This window comes from Miniopterus schreibersii (assembly GCF_964146895.1).
Source record: "Miniopterus schreibersii genome assembly, chromosome: 1".
Taxonomy (NCBI): domain Eukaryota; kingdom Metazoa; phylum Chordata; class Mammalia; order Chiroptera; family Miniopteridae; genus Miniopterus; species Miniopterus schreibersii.
Window position 1 is genome coordinate 150,228,450 of NC_138101.1, and position 19,177 is coordinate 150,247,626.

Consider the following 19,177-nt stretch of genomic DNA (forward strand, 5'->3'; position numbering starts at 1 on the left):
GTATATTTATATTGCAGGATGAGGTGGAAAAGAGCTTGTGCTTAAGAGTCTCACATACCTGTTTTCAAATCCTTGTTCTGTCACTCACCAGCTCCATGCTATCGAATGAGCCACTAGAGCATTCTGAGCCTTGTTTTCCTCATTTGTCAATTTAGAATAATAATGCTCATCTCATAATGTTATGGTGATTTAGAGATACGGCATGTGAAAACCCCTGGAATAGAGTAACTGCCATAGACACATCCTCTTTATTTTCCACAAAGTGGTTTACAAATTAACGAATAAACAAGTGAACAACTTTGCCGAGCAGCAGTACTTATTTATGGAAACCTGCACTGCAACTTTCTGAAGGCAGGAACAAGTCAGGTCTCTCAGTAGCTTGCCTTGGCCTGTCTCTAGCATTTTAGTTTTGGAACATTGTGCTCTTGAGGTGTGTCATAGTACGCCCTGATCAAGGGCCAAGTCAAATTGACCAGTGATGTTGGTAGGTAAAGGTCCCTCTTACTAGGCTCCACAAGGTCCTCGTTTATGACAAGGTGGAGTCTCTGGCCTTTAGGTAATAATCACCTATCAGAGAATATAAGATATTTACATAAATAACAATTACACATTGTAGAAAGTGATAGGACATGAGGTATATAAAGAAAATGCCATAGCGATTTAATAAAGAAAAACTACTTCCAGCTGATCAAAAGTGGTTTCACTCATTCAGTCAATATAAATTTATCATAAGAGTAACCAAAAAACTTATATGCATAACCCATGGAAACGCAATAATGTGGTGAACGCCTTGGGGTGGGGGTGGGGGGGTCAATGGGGAAAAAATGGGACATCTGTAATACTTTCAACAATAAAGGTAAATTTGAAAAAAATGTGTCATAGATGTGTCTGTGTAAGGTATTAGGCTAGACACTGAGGATAAGATTAAAATTATATTGTACTTGCTCTTGAGGAGCTTAGTAACTAAGGAGAAGTCACAGAAAAAAAATGATTGCAGTATTATGTGGTAGGGCCTGTTTTGTAGTGGTTATTTTCAATGTGCTTCAGAAACAGAGATTAAGAGTAATGAACTCATCCCTGGCTGGTGTGTCTTGGTTAAGAGTCATCCCGTGCACTGAATGATCGCAGGTTTGATTCCCAGTCAGGGCACAGGCCCAGGCTGTGGTTTTGATCCCTGGTCTGGGTGCATACAGTAGGCAACCAGTTGATGTTTCTCTCTCCCTCTCTCTCTCAAATCATTTTTTTAACAAGTAATTAACTCAGTTTACAGGCAGTGTAAAGAAGAAATGATGTTTGAGCTGGTTCTTGAAGGCTGAAGAGGAGTTTACCAGACAGAGAAGATAGGAAAGTGTATTCATTAAGGAGCTGACCTTTCATCTTGAAAAAAATGGGACAAATTTAGACATTCAGAATGGGAATCTAGAACTGCATCAACAAAGGTAAAGAAATCAGAAGAAAGCATGAAGTGAAATAGTTTTTACTGTAGTATGGGTGAGCAAAAATAATAAATGAATTGAATCCAGTTTGTGGTGGGATTAAAGACAATGGGAAAAACTGTCTTCAAAGTGGGACATGACAAGGTTAGAACTTTGAATTAAGAGGATTATTCTGGTTTTGTACAGGATAGTTTGGATAAGGGCACACAAGGAGCAAGGAGGGCAATAAGAAGACCATTAAAATGGCCAGGTAAGAGGTCATGAGATCATGTAGGAAATGGCAGGAGGAATGGAAGGGAGAGGCCAAGTGGAAGTAGTTTTATAGACATGGGTATATAGTTATTGGCAGCCTGAGTGTCTGAGAGAATGGTGTGCCCTTAACAGATATAAACATAAAAGATAAAGCTCGGGGAAAGTGAAAAAATTCACACTAATTTTGAGATTCTCCAAGAGAGTAATTTCCATAGACTGGCAAAAACAACAGATAAGGTCGGGCAAGTGGTTAAGGGGAAATGGGAAGTGAGGACGTGGCGGCAGCAACTGTGACTCCTTTTTTGTGAACTTTAACAATGAAGAGAAAGAGCGTGTGAGGAAAGAGGTTGAGGGTTTTTACTGTATCATGAACTGGGGAGGCTAAACTCATGTGTGACTCGAAAGGGAAGAGGAAGGAGGAGACCAAAAACTGAAAGTGAAAGCAGAAGGGGTAGGATGCAGCAAGGTCATGGTATCAGAGGATTAGTGGAGGGAAAGATACAAAATACTCCCTGACACAATACAAAATTTCCAGGCATAAGAGAGAAAGAGTCTCAGATTCTACTTTAGATGATCTCAATATTTTATTTCAGTCCTTTTGCAATTAAACCATATTCTGACTGGCTTGCAACATGGCCTACTTAGTAAGAGACACTTTGCTGAAGTAAAGTGAGAGTTGTGTAATTGCTTTCGTAGTGTTCTGCTGCAGAGAGCTGCTTACTCAACTACTTCAGATTTGATATCACAGTACACTGTGACTGGCTCTTTTTAATAGCTCTTCAATTTGGATAGATGTTGATTTTCAAAACTTTCCCAACTCAGACATTTTAAAAGTCAGGAGTAAGGCAATAAAGCCTCTAGAAGAGAAGCCAGGTCTTTGAGCACAGCCTCACCTGTGACTCCAGGTTTGGCACCATTTTCTTAAAAATAAAGTTTTGCTTTCTTGGCTGCGAACTCCTGTTCACATTTGATTGGGCTTTGATGTATGCAGGTGAACAAACCCCTTTACTTCAGTAATATAAGCAGATGGGAGAAATTTTTAAAAAAATAATAAAGAGCTCTAAAAGAAAACAGAATACATTTATGATCTCAGAATAGGCAAAAATGTCGTAAAAGAGACACAAAAAAACACTAACCACGCCCAGTCGGGCGTGGCTCAGCAGTTGAACATCAGCCTAGGATCCAGGGGATCGCGGTTCGATTCCTGGTCAGGGCACATGCCTGGGTTGCAGGCTCGATCCTCAGCAGGGGGGGTGCAAGAGGCAGCTGATCAATGACTCTCTCATCATTGATGTTTCTATCTCTCTCTCCCTTTCCTTTCCTCTCTCTGAAATCAATAAAGATATATTTTAAAAACAACAACAAAACACGACATCATTTTACCTATCAAAATGGATAGAATGAACAGAAAATGTGTTGGCAGGGATTTGGAGCAACTAAATTCATACACAGCTGGTGGGAGTATTAGCTAGTTCAGCCTCTCTAAAAGGCAGCTTAGTAACAGGTATAAAAGAGCTTGGGATTTACCATGCCATTTGTTCTAGAAATGTCACTTCTGAAAATTTATTTTAAGGAGTTTATCATGGATGTACAGTAACATTTACAAATGTATAGAGTATGTGCTTTTATACTCAGCGCTTCTTATAATATTGTTAAATCAGAAATGTAAATATCCAATGTACACTTAAATAAATTAGGGAATTATAAAATAATATTATATAGTAAAATAAAAAATTATTTTTTCAATATATCTGTTTTCAAGCAGACAATTAATGGTAGTTGAAGCTGGGGGATGGGTACGTGGGTCTTCATGGTACTACTCAAGTTTTCGGGGTGTTTGAGAAAGTATCTTTTGTGACACCTTCATGGACACAATATTTTATATAGGCTGTTCTTTGTTAAAATGTGAATCCATAGCTTTCATCATAATTGAAGCTTTGTTCTCAAAGTCTCTAAAAGACTTGGTTAATGCTTGAAGAGTCTCTAAAAAATTGACTTTAAAGCTATGTAGCAAATACAAGCCTCAGCTAATTTAACGTGGAATGCTTACCCCAGATTAATAGAGGCCTTTCCAACTCCAGAAAGTACTATCTTTACCCTAAGTACCCACTTAAAATTTAAGCCTGTGAGAGTTTTCAATTTTCAAAAGATTAGTAATTCTTGGTTGATAGTTCTGACCTGCAGCAGAAAAGTATTTCTTAACCAGACACAGAAACTCTCCATTTGACAATTATCAAAGGTTAAATTGCTACTTTCTGAAGCACTTGCTTGAAATATAGTCTTTCTAAACTAATTGTCCCTTGTATTTCAGTCAATAGCTCTAGGAAAGTTTTTCCTCTCTTACTAAGTGTATCTATTTGCTGATGACTGTTCTATCACTAACTGAAGTTGTCTACTTGAATGAGAATTTCCTTTTTCACCTTGACTCTTTGAAATTAAGAGAGACCAAAGTCACATTTGATTTCTAAGCCTTGACCCATATATCTAATTTCTTTAAATATCTATCTCCACTTGGAGGTCTCCTAGCCACTTTAAATCCATATGTTCAATACTGAGTCTTCTCCTCTCCTTTCCTCCCCTAACCTGATTCTCTTCTAGTGTCCCCATCATAATGAATGACTCGAGCATCCACTCAATGGCTCAAGTTATAAACTTCAGCAGTAGCATTCCCACCCCCCCTTATCTGTCCACATTTTCTCTTACCTGCCTTTAAACTATTTTCTCCCACAGCAGGAAGAGTTACCCTTATAAAAGCAAATGGAACCCTGTCATCCCTTTGCTGAAAATCCTGAGGCTTCTCATGGCTTTTAGGGTAAAAACAAAATCCTAAATCCTATGTGTTAGAGGTGGGAAAAGTCCAGGAAATCATTTGGTTTGGCCCTGCCAAGGCAACTTCAGGCAGGACTCGAAATTCAATAAATCTAGGAGCTTTTTACATAGCTAATTTTTAAGTTGATAATTTTGTATGGCCCACAAATGATGTTATAAATATCCAAATGGTTCTTGGCAGAAAAAAGATTCTCCATCCCTAGTCTACATGGTCCCAAATGTCTGGCTCCTACCCACCTCTCCAGCCCCTCGGCTCCTATCAGTTCCCCCAAACACCCTACACCTCCTTCCTACCTCAGGGACTTCAAATATGATGTTTCCTCAATCTGGAAAGCTCTTTCTCTCCATACTCCAGTGCACTCCTAATTAATTCCCATTAGTCACCTAGAATTAAGCAGCAGTGAACAGTAGCTGGGGGGAGGGTGCTTCTTAGGAATGGGGTGAGTGAAGAAAGTGATGTCTTTGTACGAGACTGAGAAGGAACTGTCCATGAAGTGGGAGAGGAACCAAGAGTGTGAACTTTCAGAAAGCAAGAGAATCACAGCAGATGCTAGAGAAAGGCTAAGGAAGATAAAGCAGAGGAAGAAATTTGGAGACATAGGAATTAAAAATGACCTTATATGTTTGCCTGCCTAGTCTTGCTACTAAATGGATGAACAAAATAATTGTAGAAAACAAGTTGTGGAAAGAAAGCAAGATTATTTCAAGGGCAACACATGTGAGTCAGAGAGCCATTAGCAGTTCCACAGTTTGTGTATAAGAAGGGTGCTAGAGCCAATCAGGTTGGAAGGCCAGGCTGGAAGTTGCTTTTACATAGCACTTTACCAAAAAAAAAAAAAAAGAAAGAAAGAAAAGAAAGGAAAGGAAAGGAAAGGAAAGGAAAGGAAAGGAAAGGAAAGGAAAGGAAAGGAAAGGAAAGGAAAGGAAAGGAAAGGAAAGGAAAGGAAAGGAAAGGAAAGGAAAGGAAAGGAAAGGAAAGGAAAGGAAAGGAAAGGAAAGGAAAGGAAGAAAGAGAAAAAGAAAGAAGATAAAAATGTTAACTGACCCCATTAAAGAATGAGGGTGCTGATGGAGTGCATTGAAGGGTGTTAAACCCTCAAATTTTCCCTCCTGGATGCCAGCCACCTTTGCAGTCAAGTAACATATTTATTGAGCACCTAATATATGCCAGGCATTAGTTAAATCCTTTGTATCATAAACATGTGATTTCTTTCATATTCAAGATAATATTGCCCGGCAGGGTGTGGCTCAGCGGTTGAGCATTGACCTAGGATCCAGGTCATCGGGGTTCAATTCCCGGTCAGGGCATATGCCCGGGTTGCGTGCTCGATCCCCAGTCAGGGGCGTGCAGAAGGCAGCCAATCAATGACTCTCTCATCATTGATGTTTCTGTCTCTCTCTCCCCCTCTCCCTTCCTCTCTCTGAAATCAATAAAGATATATTTTTAAAAAAAGATAATATGAAAGTATTGTGTTTGCCCATATTGAAACATGAATTGGCATAATGAAAATCATCTATAATGACATTATGCACATCTATCCTAAACAAAAGAAAAATATGGATCACTTGATCTACTCCATATAGTCCAATCATGAAGCAGTGGAGGGAAATCTACTTATACATTTTTTATCCCAAATCATCACACTCCTAAACAGAGGCATTTAAATAGGCTCACCCAGTCATTCCATTTTTATCCATGAATATACTATACAAAGACACTCTACTGTATTCTGAAATATTGTCACTTCTCTATAGAGTACTGCATAATCACTGAGGTACTTACCGTCTTCATAGATTAATATGACCCACTGAGAGGATGCACATTCATACCATCTACATATCTGTATGTGTAATATACTCACACCTCTGTAATAAAGCTATAATAGAATAGCTGGCCACCAAAGAAACATCAACCAGAACAGCACCCCACTTTCACACATCTCTACCACAGAAAAGACTGTTAAAAATGGCTTGGGCAGCCCTGCCCAGTGTGGCTCAGTTGGTTGAGCGTAGTCCTATGCACTGAAGGGTCACCAGTTCGATTCCCAGTCAGGGCACATCCCAGGTTTCAGGTTCCGTCCCCAGTAAGGGTGTTCGGGAGGCAACTGATGGGTGTTTCTCTCTCCCTCTCCCTTCCTCTCTCTAAAATCAATAACACATTTAAAAAAAATAAAATAAAAACAGTATTTTTAAAAAGTCGCTTGGGCATTGTACCTCTGCAGTAGGCAGAATATAGAAGGACATACTGATGGACTTAGAATTTTAAAATATTTCAGGGTCTAGATTATAAACTCCCTAGTAGCTGCATAAAGAATCTCACCATCTAGTTAAAATTTCAAAAATCTTCCTCAAGATTTCTCACAGACAGCTATTTTAAAAATAAACTCTGATTGAAAAGAATGTTTTCTCGTGACTGGGTGAAGTAACATTTCTTCAGGTGGAGTCCATGATGGCCAGCATCAGAGTCACCATGGACATCTTGAAATACAAATTGGTGGCTCCCTCCTCTTACCCACTGAATGGAAACTTGAACTTGGTTCTTATGCACAGTTAAAAGACACACTCGTCTTTCTGCTGGATCACCCAGCATGCTTGTTCTCTTCCTGCAGCCTAGCAACAGGCTGGCTCCATAGGGAGGTTCAGGCTTCAGGCTTCAGGCAGAAACCAGGGTGGATAAGGGAAACTCCCAGACAACTGGTGTCAGAAAGCTGGTTTTTAAAGCAATAAAGTTGTAACCCACATACAAGAGCTCAAAGCTTTTCAAGCCTTCAGGGTGACCCCTGCTCCCGCTCTACTTGTCCATTAGTATGTAAGGTGGCAGGGAGTCAGGATTCCTCTTCCGGAACATTTCCAAGTGCATCCAGGCCCAGGCACAAGGCTCCACGGGCAGGCGAACAGCTGGGCATCCTGTGAATTTGGCTAGCCCTGAGTCTATAAAGTTTTGCGTGGAGACTGCACTGTGTTACTGTGTTTATTCAAGCCGCGTATTGCTCAATAATATCTAAGTCTGAAAACTACTGGGCATATATTATTTAATAATTTACCTATGATTTATAATAAGAATACCATCAAAAATTGCACTCCCATTCCCATAGATGGCATTATATTACTTTAGATAGTTAGGAGTTATATAAATGGGAATAAATTGCAGAAGGATATTTTGGAATTTATACTTAAAGAAGTATCTTTTTAAATTAGATGCTTCCTTAAAATATCATCATAGCTACAATTTGATAGTTTCCCTTGTGTGTGTGTAAATATGTAGAAACAGCTTAAGCATATTTGTTGATTCCATGATCTCAATTTAATATTCTCATAGTTCAAAAGTTCCTATGGCTATTGACTAGAGTCTCTTTTTTGCCATTTAATGTTAGTATGACAAAATTGCAGAGGGAATTCTTAAGAAGTTTACACAAACCTTTGATGACCTGTCAAATAGGTGAAAATTTTGTGATAGGGTCAACAAACTGAAAACTTGCTCTTGTTAAGATAAAAGTATGTCAGCACTGGCCAATGTGGCTCAGTTGGTTGTGTCATCCTGCACACCAAAAGGTCACCGGTTTGATTCCCCATCAGGGCACATGCCCAGGTTGCCATTTGATCTCTGGCGTGCAGGAGGCAGCCAATTGATGATTCTCTCTCATTATTGATGTTTCTCTCTTTCCCTCTCCTTTCCTCTCTCTCTAAAATCAATAAAAACATATTTCTAAAAAGATAAAAGTATGTGCAGCACTTCTAACATTGTATTCTGAGTATTATTTGAGTAGTATCTGTGAGGATAATCTAATAGAAACAGGGGAAATCCAGAAGACAAAGTAACAACTGGAATGAGGAACCACTGAAGAACATAAAAACCAGGTTATAAACTCTCCAGTTTAGATTAATAAACAAAGGCAGAAAGTAGAGAAGACCCAAGTCCATAAAATCAGAAAGGGATGAAAAAGGTGAGCATAGTTCACTAAAATTTTAAATCATAGAATGAGAGTGCATCTCTAAAACTTTATTGAGGTAAATTTAGGCCAATTAGATAGAAGTATAAGCTTACATAAAAAATGGAATTTGAATCCCCCTAAGTGGTGATACAGATTTTTTCAATTTAAGATAAACCAATGGTTGACAGAGTCTCAGTGAAGAGCAAAGAGTGGTGAATGCCTAACCTTTGAAGCTGATATTCAGAAGAACCAAGACTTGCCATCCCTTCTCTGGTGATGTATCCCCTAGAAATGAAGTGTTTGATAGGCCATGCAATTGGCCCAATCTGGTAATCATTAGGATATTAAGAAATAAAAACCAGATGAATAGAAAATAATACACAGGCTCTGGCCTGTGTAGCTCAGTGGTTAGAGCATCGGCCTGGCATGGAAGGGTCTTGGGTTTGATTCCTGGTCAAGGGCACATACCTGGGTTGCAGGTTTGATCCCCAGTCTGGGTTGGGGTGTGTGGGGGGCAATTGATCGATGTGTCTCTCTCACATTTATGTTTCTTTTTCCTCCATCGCTCTCTCTAAAAATCAATGGAAAAAATATCCTCGGGTAAGAATTAACAAAAAAATTTTTTTTTTAAATATTAGCATGTGATTCAACTTCTTGCATTATTTTGGGTTAAACATGTTTTATTGACCTACAAGGCCTCTATAATCTGTGTTCCATACCCTCCCACCCCTCTGAGATTATTTCCTATCATGATCCCACTCACTCTATGTCAGCCATAGAGCCTTTTTTAAAAAATATTTATCTTTATTGTTGAAAATATTACAGATATAGCCCCTCCTTTCCCCCTCACTGACCCCCTCCATGCCACTCCCACCTCCTAGGCCTTCTTTGCACTATCGTCTGTGTCTGAGGGCTATGCATATATGCATATAGGTTCTTGGTTAATCTCTTCCCACTCACTCCCTTCCCTCTGAGATTCTTCAGTCTGTTCCATGCTTCCATGTCTCTGGATCTATTTTGTTCGCCAGTTTATTTTGTTCATTAGATTCCACATATAAGTGAGATCATGTGATACTTGTCTTTCTCTGACTGGCTTATTTTGCTTTGCATAATACTCTCCAGGTCCCTGACATGCTGTGTCATAGGGTAAGAGATCCTTCCTTTTTACGGCTGCATAGTATTCCATTGTGTAACTGTACCACAGCTTTTTTATCCACTCATCTATTGATGGGCACTTGGGCTGTTTCCAGATCTTAGCTATTGTAAATAGTGCTGCTATGAACATAGGAGTGCATATATTCTCTCTGATTGGTGTTTCAGGATTCTTAGGATATATTCCTAAAAGTGGGATCACTATCCTTCTTGCTGTTTCTCCAGCACACTCCCCTGTGCTGTTCCCATTGCCTGGATGCTCTTCTCCCACATGTTTCTGCAGCTTGCCCTCTCTCTTTACCTAAAGGCTCTGTGGAAATGTCACTTTGTCAGAGAGCTTTCCCTGACTATCCCATCAAAAATACCACTGTCTTTGCTGGCCCTTTGTCCTGTTTTATTTTCCTTCTCAGCACTAAACAACACCTGACATAACATAGATGTATTTGCTTATTATTTGTCTCCTCCACTAGAATGTACGTCAGCTCTATGTTAAGGAGGAACTTTATATTCCAAGTCTAAAACATGGTATAGAACATGCATTCAGTAAATATCTGTTGAACGGATAGAGGATGAACCAGGTTCAGTAAGTTTTGGACTAGTGCTTATGCTGGATTGCACAAGAATTAAAGCTATGACCTAATACAGGCCATGCCTTCTACACAGCTAGTGACCATTAGATTACAGGTACCATAGATACCGCTGCCTGGTTTGTCACAATACACATTTGCAAACAAGCTAGGGTTGCCCTGGCTGGGTAGTTCAGTTGGTTAGAGTGTTGTCGTAGTGAGCCAGGGTTGTGGGCCCAATCCCTGGTCAGGGCACATACAAGAAGCAACCAATGAGTGCATAAATAAGTGGAACAACAAAATCTCTCTCTCTCTCCTCCAATCTCTCTAAAAAAAAAAAAATCAATAAACAATAAAAAAAATTTAAAAGAAAAAGAGCTAGGGTTTATGGTGCAATTCAATGAGCATAGTTTCATCTAGGTAACCTGCTCCTTAAAAACTTTTATTCCACTAATTTTGAAAAACCCAAAGCCAGTCCCCAGATTTCTTTGAATTTCCTAGGAACAGTTTTGTGTGTGTGTTTTTCTGTTTTCACCACCTTAGTTCAGTTTGGGAATCATCTTGTCATTTTATGCCTGGTTTCTCTTCTGAACCTGTTGACGCACATGTGAAACTTCTTCATAAAACAAAACAAAACAACAACAAAAGCACCTCAAGTAAATGATTTGTGTTTTAGCATACCTGGGTGATGCTTTAGGGAAGTGGGGTAATTTCACTTATTGGGATGGAGGGATTGTGGCGATTACATCAGAGCAACAAAAATAACTTCAGGTAAATGTTAAAGAGTACTATTTACTAAAACCTTTCTGCCACCCTACCATAGGAGATCCTTTTCATTGGTTATTTCATTGTTATGGCTTCTCTCTTTATCACCTCCCACTCCTTGCCATCCTGTCTCTGAGATTGTGTTCAAAGAACTCCAAATTCTTCCTATTTTTGTTTGGTTGCTACTCCCAAACTCAGCTCTGGGGTTTTCTTCGCATATTCAAATTCATCAAGGTGCTCGGAAGTAAAAACAACAAACAACGAAAATCCCCCACCAGCTTCCTTCTTCTCTAAGATGCACCCTCAAAAGATAGATGCATTTCCCCCCCGTAGTTATGAAAAATTTGCGAAGGCTTCTGGTTTGCAGTTCCAGGAAGTACAGTACATTTCATATTATATCAGTCTTAAAATCTTTTGGGAAACAGTGTGTAGCTTAGGTAGCAAAAGAGCTTCTATATTTTTGCAGGAATTTCATTGTGATGGAAAGTAAATCAACATTTATTGAAAGACTGCTATACGTGAAGACCGGTTGTACTTGGTGCTTTCATTTCTCCGTGGCAACTTCACTGAACACCCATCTGGCGCGCACTTTTCCCTTAACGCGTTCACTAGACCTCACCTTCCGCGTGCCCATCCGCGAGACACCTAGACTGTCCCTGGCCGGGACGGCGACTCCACCCAAGGAACTTGACTTATAAAACCGGAGCATCCAATCATTTCCTTTACGAGAGTACAGAGGTCACCACCTCCAGAGGAAAGTTCAGACCTCTCGTCTTTTGTAAATCTGGGCCTTTAACGGGCATCACGTGTGTGTGGATATAATGTGCTTTAGGATCCTGTCGGTTCTTCTTTGACCAGAGGCTCGGCTTCGGAGAATGTTAAACTTGTCGCCAGATTTTGTGAGATTCACATTCTTTTTCCGAGCTGAGGAGGAAGATGCGTAGCTAAGAGTCCTCCTTCTTCCACGACGAGGCCCAGGACGCTAGGAACACCAGGGCGACCGAGCGACGCCGGAATAAAGCCGGGCTCCATGGAGCAGGCGCCGCAGAGCGCTCGCCAGAGTCAGCGCAGCCCCGCTCCGCGGCCGCCGCCCACCGCAAACACGCTCCTCAGCCTCCCCGCGCCTCCCGCCCGCGCCTCCCTGCAGGGGCGGGGCTGGAGAGGAACGGGCCGTCTTAACCGCGCGCGCGCGCGCAGCCCCGCCCCCGTGACGTCAGAGGCGCGACGCATCGCAACGCAGTGCAAATCGGGAAAGGGGGAAGAACTGGGCTGGCTTCGTCGGGATGGCGAAGGCTGTTTCTTGCTGAGGGTGGTGAGAGATGGGCCTTGGGCGAGGAGGCCGGCGTTAGTGAAGCGCGCCTGGCGCCGAGGTGAGTGCGGGTCTGGGTCCTGGCATTTGTTCGGGGAAAGCCGTCTGCAGTGAACCCCCTTTCCTTCCCTCCAGTGCTGGTCACTCGGGAGACAAGCCCTGACCACGGAAGGGGGTGGGACAACCCCGAACTTAGAATCGGCTTTTGCGGGAAGGGCCCAGCCTCGAGTTTTTCTCGCTGCCCACCTATGGTTGCCCAGCGAGTTTCGTGTGGATTCAGGTTTTCCGGTCCTACAAGGTGGCCTTGACCATTCCTACTCCTTCTTGTACACTCAGACCCGAATTTGACCTACTACCTCTTGCTTCCGTTTTCTCAATTTTTGCTAACGAGCTACAATCCCAGGCCTTACTACAACCCCTGGGTGTGTTTCGCAGTCCCTCCCCGTTCCCAAACTTGCTTTTAGTGAAGTCCAAGTATGCGTTTAAAGAACCTATAAAAGCTCATCAGAGTTGAAACTGTGACTTCCCCCAAATAAAAGCTTTTCTTTCTTGAAATTTGGCCTGTCTCCTAGAATTGTAGGACAAGTGAATTTCACCTCCACTCCACCTTGGAAATTATCAGAGCCCTGAATCGCAATGATGTTCATTTATGCATAAAGCTGTACACCATACTTCTGGGTTTATTTTGTGCCACCAGTTCATTCTGTGACCTTGAAGCAAGTCACTTAATCACTAACAGAGTATTTACCTGAGAGGTGTTGCAGAAGCCAAAGGAATTTAATATCTCTTAGCTTTGTGAGTTTTAGATGAAAGGGATGCCGCGCTAAAGGATGTTACTCTTTCTGAATCTGCAAGCATCCTTAGTTTTGTATATTTCCTGCTGCAGCTGTTGAAAATGTCAGGTGATTTTGTTAAGGATGTGTTCCTGTTCAAGGCTTGCTCAGTGGCTTTGCTGTGTAAGCAGATTTTGCATTTCAACAGATTCTGTTTAAGGTTCATTGTTGAATGTCTTTCGTGATGGATTTAGATATTTTCTTATGACTCCACAGTACTGGGCCAGTTTATATGAAAGGTGATGTAGGTTGTGCTATGTCTTTATTATATTGATTTGACTACCTTAAATGTGCATTTTTCTCGTGACACATTAGGTGCATCTTTAAAATTAGATAGTAAGAACCTTATAATATTAAACAACAACCACCTGTCAATAATGACGTAAATTGATTGCACTTAGGTATGTATTTAAGAAAAACAACGCATGAGAAAAACTGACAGAAAAATATTTTAAACTGTCTTTCTAGCCTTAATTTTTTATATATTTACTTGAATTTTATTAATCATTATGGTCATTTGTTTATTAATGTGAACATAATGAGAAAGGACCAAAAAGGCTTTTGTAAGGACAGTTGGAAAATAAATCCAGTATATCAGATTTTTCCCCATAAAATTTCTAGCTTTATATTTTATTATGAACTTTTTTATACATGAAAATATACTTATTTTTGTGGACATGAAAGGAAAAAAGTGTCCATTAAGTGACTTGCTAATATTAGAAATAAGAAATAATTTTTTAAAATTTTGGTTATTGTTCCAGTTACCTATTGCTCTATAAAAAATCATTTCAAAACAAAATGGCTTAATACTACAATTTATTTTCCTTTGTTTCTCTGGGCTGACTGGACTCAGCTGGTTGGTTCTCTGTTGGGGTTTCGTGCACTTCTGGTCAGATAAGCAGCGAGGGTTAGAGTCATATGAAAGCTCAGCTGGACCGGACATCCAAGATGGCTCATTTGCATGGATGAGTGTTGATGTTGGCTGGGAGTTCAGCTGGAGATGTCAACTGGAGTGCCTGCATGTAGACTTTCTGTGTGGCTTGGACTTCTCACAGTATGGAGACTGAGTTCCAAGAGCAAGGGTTTGAAGAGACAGAAAGTGAAAGCCACCTCTTAAAGCCTGGACCCAGAGCCCTAGCTGGTTTGGTTCAGTGGATAGAGCCTCGGCCCACAGACTGAAGGGTCCCAGGTTCAGTTCAGGCCAAGTTCTGGTACCTTGGTTGCAGGCTCCATCCCCAGCACTCCTCCCCCATTGATGTGTCTGTCTGTCTCTCTCTGTGTCTCCCTCTCTATCTAAAAAACAATGGAAAAAAATACCCTCTGGTGAGAATTAAAAAAAAAAGCCTGGACCCAGAAATTGGTACAGCCTTACTTCCAACATTCTCTCTTAGTTATAGCAGTCAGAGCCCTTCCCCCATTGGATTATAGGTCCCCATTTTTTGAAGGAAAGAATGTCAAATAATTTCTGGCCATCTTTTTTTTTTTTTTTAATTGTCACCCAAGGATATTTTTCCTTTGTTTTTGGTGGGGGGGAGGGGAAGGTGGGAAAGAAACAGCTGAGGTACATGCCCTTGGCAGGAATGGAACCCCGGGAGCCTTGAGTCTATGGGCTGATGCTCTAATCACTGAGCCAAATGGGCCAGGGCATTTGTGGCCATCTTTAGCCTATCATAATTTTGTTGACAAAGTTGTATTAGACTAATGTTTGGATTTACTAGTAGTTGCAGAATAAGGTACACTTCCAGTTTCTTTAATCATAATGCTTTATATCTTTATGCCATATTACAACTTCAGGCCATTTTTCTGTATATATTTTTAGATTTGATACCTATGAGAACTTTATAGAAGCAGATGAATCATTCCCATTTTGCAGATGAAAGTAAACTGAGGAATCGCCATGGTGGTGTTGAGAGGGTTTAAGGAATTTACTCAAAGTCATATGATAATAAATGGAAAGTGAGACTAAGACCTACAGTACTTTCATAATACAAATTTTTATTAGTAAATAATGAAATACTATATTACTTGGAATTCTATATTTATAACCGTATTAATTCAAGTAAAACAGTACTCATATATAGTGAATACAGTGTTAAAATAGCTAAACTCTGTCTCTTCTAACACCTTACAGTTTATTTTTTCTTAATACTAAATTCTCTGAATCATACCAATAATGACGTGAACCTGCATGTCTTTCCAATATAGTGAAATGAAATTTTTACACATTATAATGCCAATTCTTAAACAGTCCTGAAAAAGTTAAGGATTTAGAAATCCTGGGGGTTTTATTTTAATTTCTCAATTACAAAATTTTTACAAATGAAAATGATTTTACATAATTTTGGTAGATTGGGAATCATATGACTTTAGATGTTGATTTCAGATGGAAACTAATTGTCATCTTCATATTATTTCAGAGCTTCTAGTAACATGCTTATATCTATTCTTCTATGGTTCTCTGTCTTACCTGCACATTAGAATTCACCTGAGGAGCTTTATAAAAATATGTCTTTGCAAATCCCATGCTCAGAAATTCTGATTTCACCCCTACTCATCTATTTTGCGTCTGTTAAAAAAAATTAAGGCGATTAAAGAGGGAGAGGAGATAGAAAATAGGTTGAGGTTATAAATGTAGATAGACACCTGCTCTGGAAAAGTTACCCTTCTGTTTTTTCTAGGAATGGTCCTCCTCAATAAAACCAATAGATTTTGGCCTGGTTTGGTAGTGCCTGTATTATGGTATTTAGCTTTGTATTACCATTGTGTACTTATCTTTCATCTTAAGAGGTAGAAACTTTGTTAGGTATATTCTTTGTATCCCCTGTAGCTCCCATCACTGTACCTTGAATAGATGTAAGTATACTAAATACCACATTGAAGCCAGTTTATATAGTCCCCCTTCCCCCAAGTTCTGAGCCCTTTAAATACCTTGTTAGATTCAAAGAAACAAAATTTCATTTCCTTGGTGATTCTAGTTCCAAATCTTAGTTACTAGTACAAATGATGTCTGTGTTTTAAAAACTTAAAAAGTTTAAAAATTTACATGAAAGTGAAAAAATGGGATTATTTAAAATCATATCCTAGATTATTCAGGGGATGATTTGCTAACATTTTTTGAGAACCCCCTAACCTCTAACCCCCATTGCTGCCTTGCCCCAATTTGGTGTGCCAAGGTGGAAGTAGAAGTCACCTTTCTGGGCTTTCTCCTGGAGACATCTGGGTCTTATGGGTAGCTTACAAGGCAGGGGCATGGCAAATCAGGGGCTGGGGGAGTGAGGGGGCTTGGGACTCAGATCTTTAATAACTTCCCAGCCCTTTTCTCTGCTCTTGTTTCACTCCACCCTTACTCACTCCCCACTTCCTCACCCAGGGAAGGAGACCTTGACGAATTCCTCCTCTCCTTCCCACAAAAGACAGACCCAGTGAGTGAATCATGCAAAGTGCTTATAATGTGTGTTGTAATGAGCCATGGCCTTGGGAGAACATGTGTGCCTCAGGAATAAGGTGGCATTTGTATGTGCAGCAACCCTTGGTATTTCTCGTCCTTGGTTGACTCTTGAGTGTGTATGTGTGTGCTTAAGTGAATGTGTGTGTGTGAATGTGGGGTGTGTATGTCTGTGGTTTTTACTTTTCCTGGGATGCTGACCCAGGAATAGTGGACATGGTCACAGTCCTATGTACAGAGCTTTTGTTTATAGTTTTTAAAAAATACTTTCAATAAATCTATCATTTTTTAGCACAGAAAAAAATCATGTGCTAAATGATTTAGAGAATGTGTCACTTCAGTGTCAATACTTTATCTCCCAAACAATAGGGATTGTCAAGTCCCTCTGTAGATCTTAGCTATAGTTACATATTTACATCTCCACCAAGGCATCTTTCTTTAGATCATTGTACCTTTTGCGTACACTCAGCATGTTCAAAATGCCTGTAAATTCGTGGTTCTTATTTGGGAATAATTTCGCTCCCCCAGGGGACATTTGGCAATGTCTAGAGACATTTTTGGTTGTCACAACTGGGGGAGGAGGGGAGTGGATATTACTTGCACACTAGAGGCCACGGATGCTGCTAAACATCCTACAATGCACAGGGCAGCCTCCCAAGAACAACGTTTTATCCAGTCCAAACACTGCTGTAAACTCAGTTTTTTTAAACTACAACTTTTTGTCAACAGCACTATCATTCTTCACATTTCTCAGGGCAGAAAGTGTGTGTGTGTGTGTGTGTGTGTGTGTGTGTGTGTGTGTGTGTACATAAGAAAAGTATTCTGTTTCAGTCAGTCTGTTATTAGCATGTTTCTGCCTTTTTGTGTTCTTTTTTTTCTTTTTTAATATGTTTTTATTGATTTTAGAGAGGAGGGAGAGAGAGAGAAAAAAACATCCATGTCAGATAGAAACATTGATTGGCTGCCTCCTGCATGCCCCCTACTGGGGATTGAGCCTGCAGCACAGGCTTGTGCCCTGCCTGGGAGTCAAACTGTTGACCTTCTGGTGCACAAGATGACACCCAACCAACTGAGCCACACCGGTACAGAGGCCTGCTAGTTATTCTTTACCCAAGTATCATTCCCTTGTTCCTGTTTCCTTCAAATCCGTCTTGCACATCCCCATTTTGATCCACATCCCCACTTTGATCCACCCTGAGATATTTTTTCCTTGAAGAGCTGGCTTCTTACTGCCTGCTGAATTAAATATAAGCAATTCTGGATGGCTTCAAAAGTCCTCCATCTCCTTACCTAATATAATTTATCATTAGCCAACAGTTAAGTGTTTACTGTAAGGACTACTGAGACAGATGCTACAGATCGAGTAATGACATGTAAAGACATATCTGTGTAATCCCTTGATTGAATTGATCATTTCCCAGTAATCCCTACAGCATTCTTTATTTTTCTCATTGCCTTCCCATACTAATTCGTCATTTTGTGCTGTTCTTATTGGTTCCCTTTTCTGGAGTGCCAGTCTTTCTCTGTTCATAGTTATATCCTTTCCTTAGGGCCAGTTTCTGTCTCTCTTATCACATCATCATGAGCACTGCATGCTTATGAGGTATGAGGATCTTAAAGCATAGTCATAATTGTCATTTGGTCCAAATACTGTACTAAAGGAATGATGTATATACAAGCACTAAAGCATTTAGACCAAGAAATGAACTCCAAGAACTGGGACCATCAAGGATGGAAGAGGTAGAACTTAAGTTGGTCCTTGAAAGATGAGGGACCAGCACAAGAGAGAGGAGAGTGCACTCTGGGTTGGAAGAAGTCCCCCCACCCCCCAAGCTACATAGAATTTCCCCATCTTTTGACTTTCCAGGTACTAGAGTCACATATTAATATATAGTGTAACAATTAATTATTGGCTTATTATTTAATGAGTATTGGTTTGGTTTTGGTATCTAGACTAAGATATTTGTGATCTGAAGCCCTATAATGGTACTCTCTTTTTCCCCTAGAGCAGTACTACTCAAAGTAGCTTGTTCCTGTTATAGGCTTGCAACTTGTGCTAGAATATAATCAGTGTACTGCTTTCTTCATAGAGAAAGTCACTACTATGAAAAGTTCAGTGTGTTTAATTGATTTACATTCTGTCACAAGCTTTGTATTTTATCACAGACTAGTAACAAAACATTTCCCAACCTGCACTGGCCTGTGGACCACACTTAGAGTAGCATTGCTTTGCAGAACTTTTATACTTTTTCAGTTGTAACGTATTGTACTAAGAAATATATTTTACATTTCTTTTTAAAAATTATTGATTTTAGAGAGGAAGAGAGGAAGAGACAGCAATTTGTTTTTCCACTTACTTATGCATTCATTGGTTGATTCTTGTATGTGCCCTGACCTGGGATTAAACCCTCAACCTTGACACATTGGGATGATGTTCTAACCAACTTAACTACCTGACCAGGGCCAAGAAATACATTTTACATTTCAACCCAGTGTTCTATATAAGCATACATACATGCACATAACCAAAAGTAAAGTTTCATGAAATAGTATTTTACTGTGTGTAACATCTCTCACATTTTATCTTCAGTTTTATGTTTTTAAAAGCTGATTGTGGCCATCTAAAGGATTTTAAAAACACTGCTCTCAAGCATTTAG

At 40.0% G+C, this 19,177-nt stretch overlaps 1 protein-coding gene across 6 annotated transcripts in view; it reads left to right on the plus strand.

The window, feature by feature from the left end:
• Positions 1-12,135: 12,135 nt before the first annotated feature.
• Positions 12,136-19,177, plus strand: part of USP8 (ubiquitin specific peptidase 8) — a 53,327-nt gene continuing 46,285 nt past the window's right edge. For 4 of the 6 annotated variants that reach the window (XR_013998599.1, XR_013998600.1, XM_081134408.1 and 1 more), the window contains exon 1: positions 12,136-12,302. The gene's annotated coding sequence lies outside the window, so the exon portion shown is untranslated. The remainder of the gene's footprint in view (positions 12,303-19,177) is intronic. The other 2 variants (XM_081134409.1, XM_081134411.1) reach the window with 1 other exon arrangement.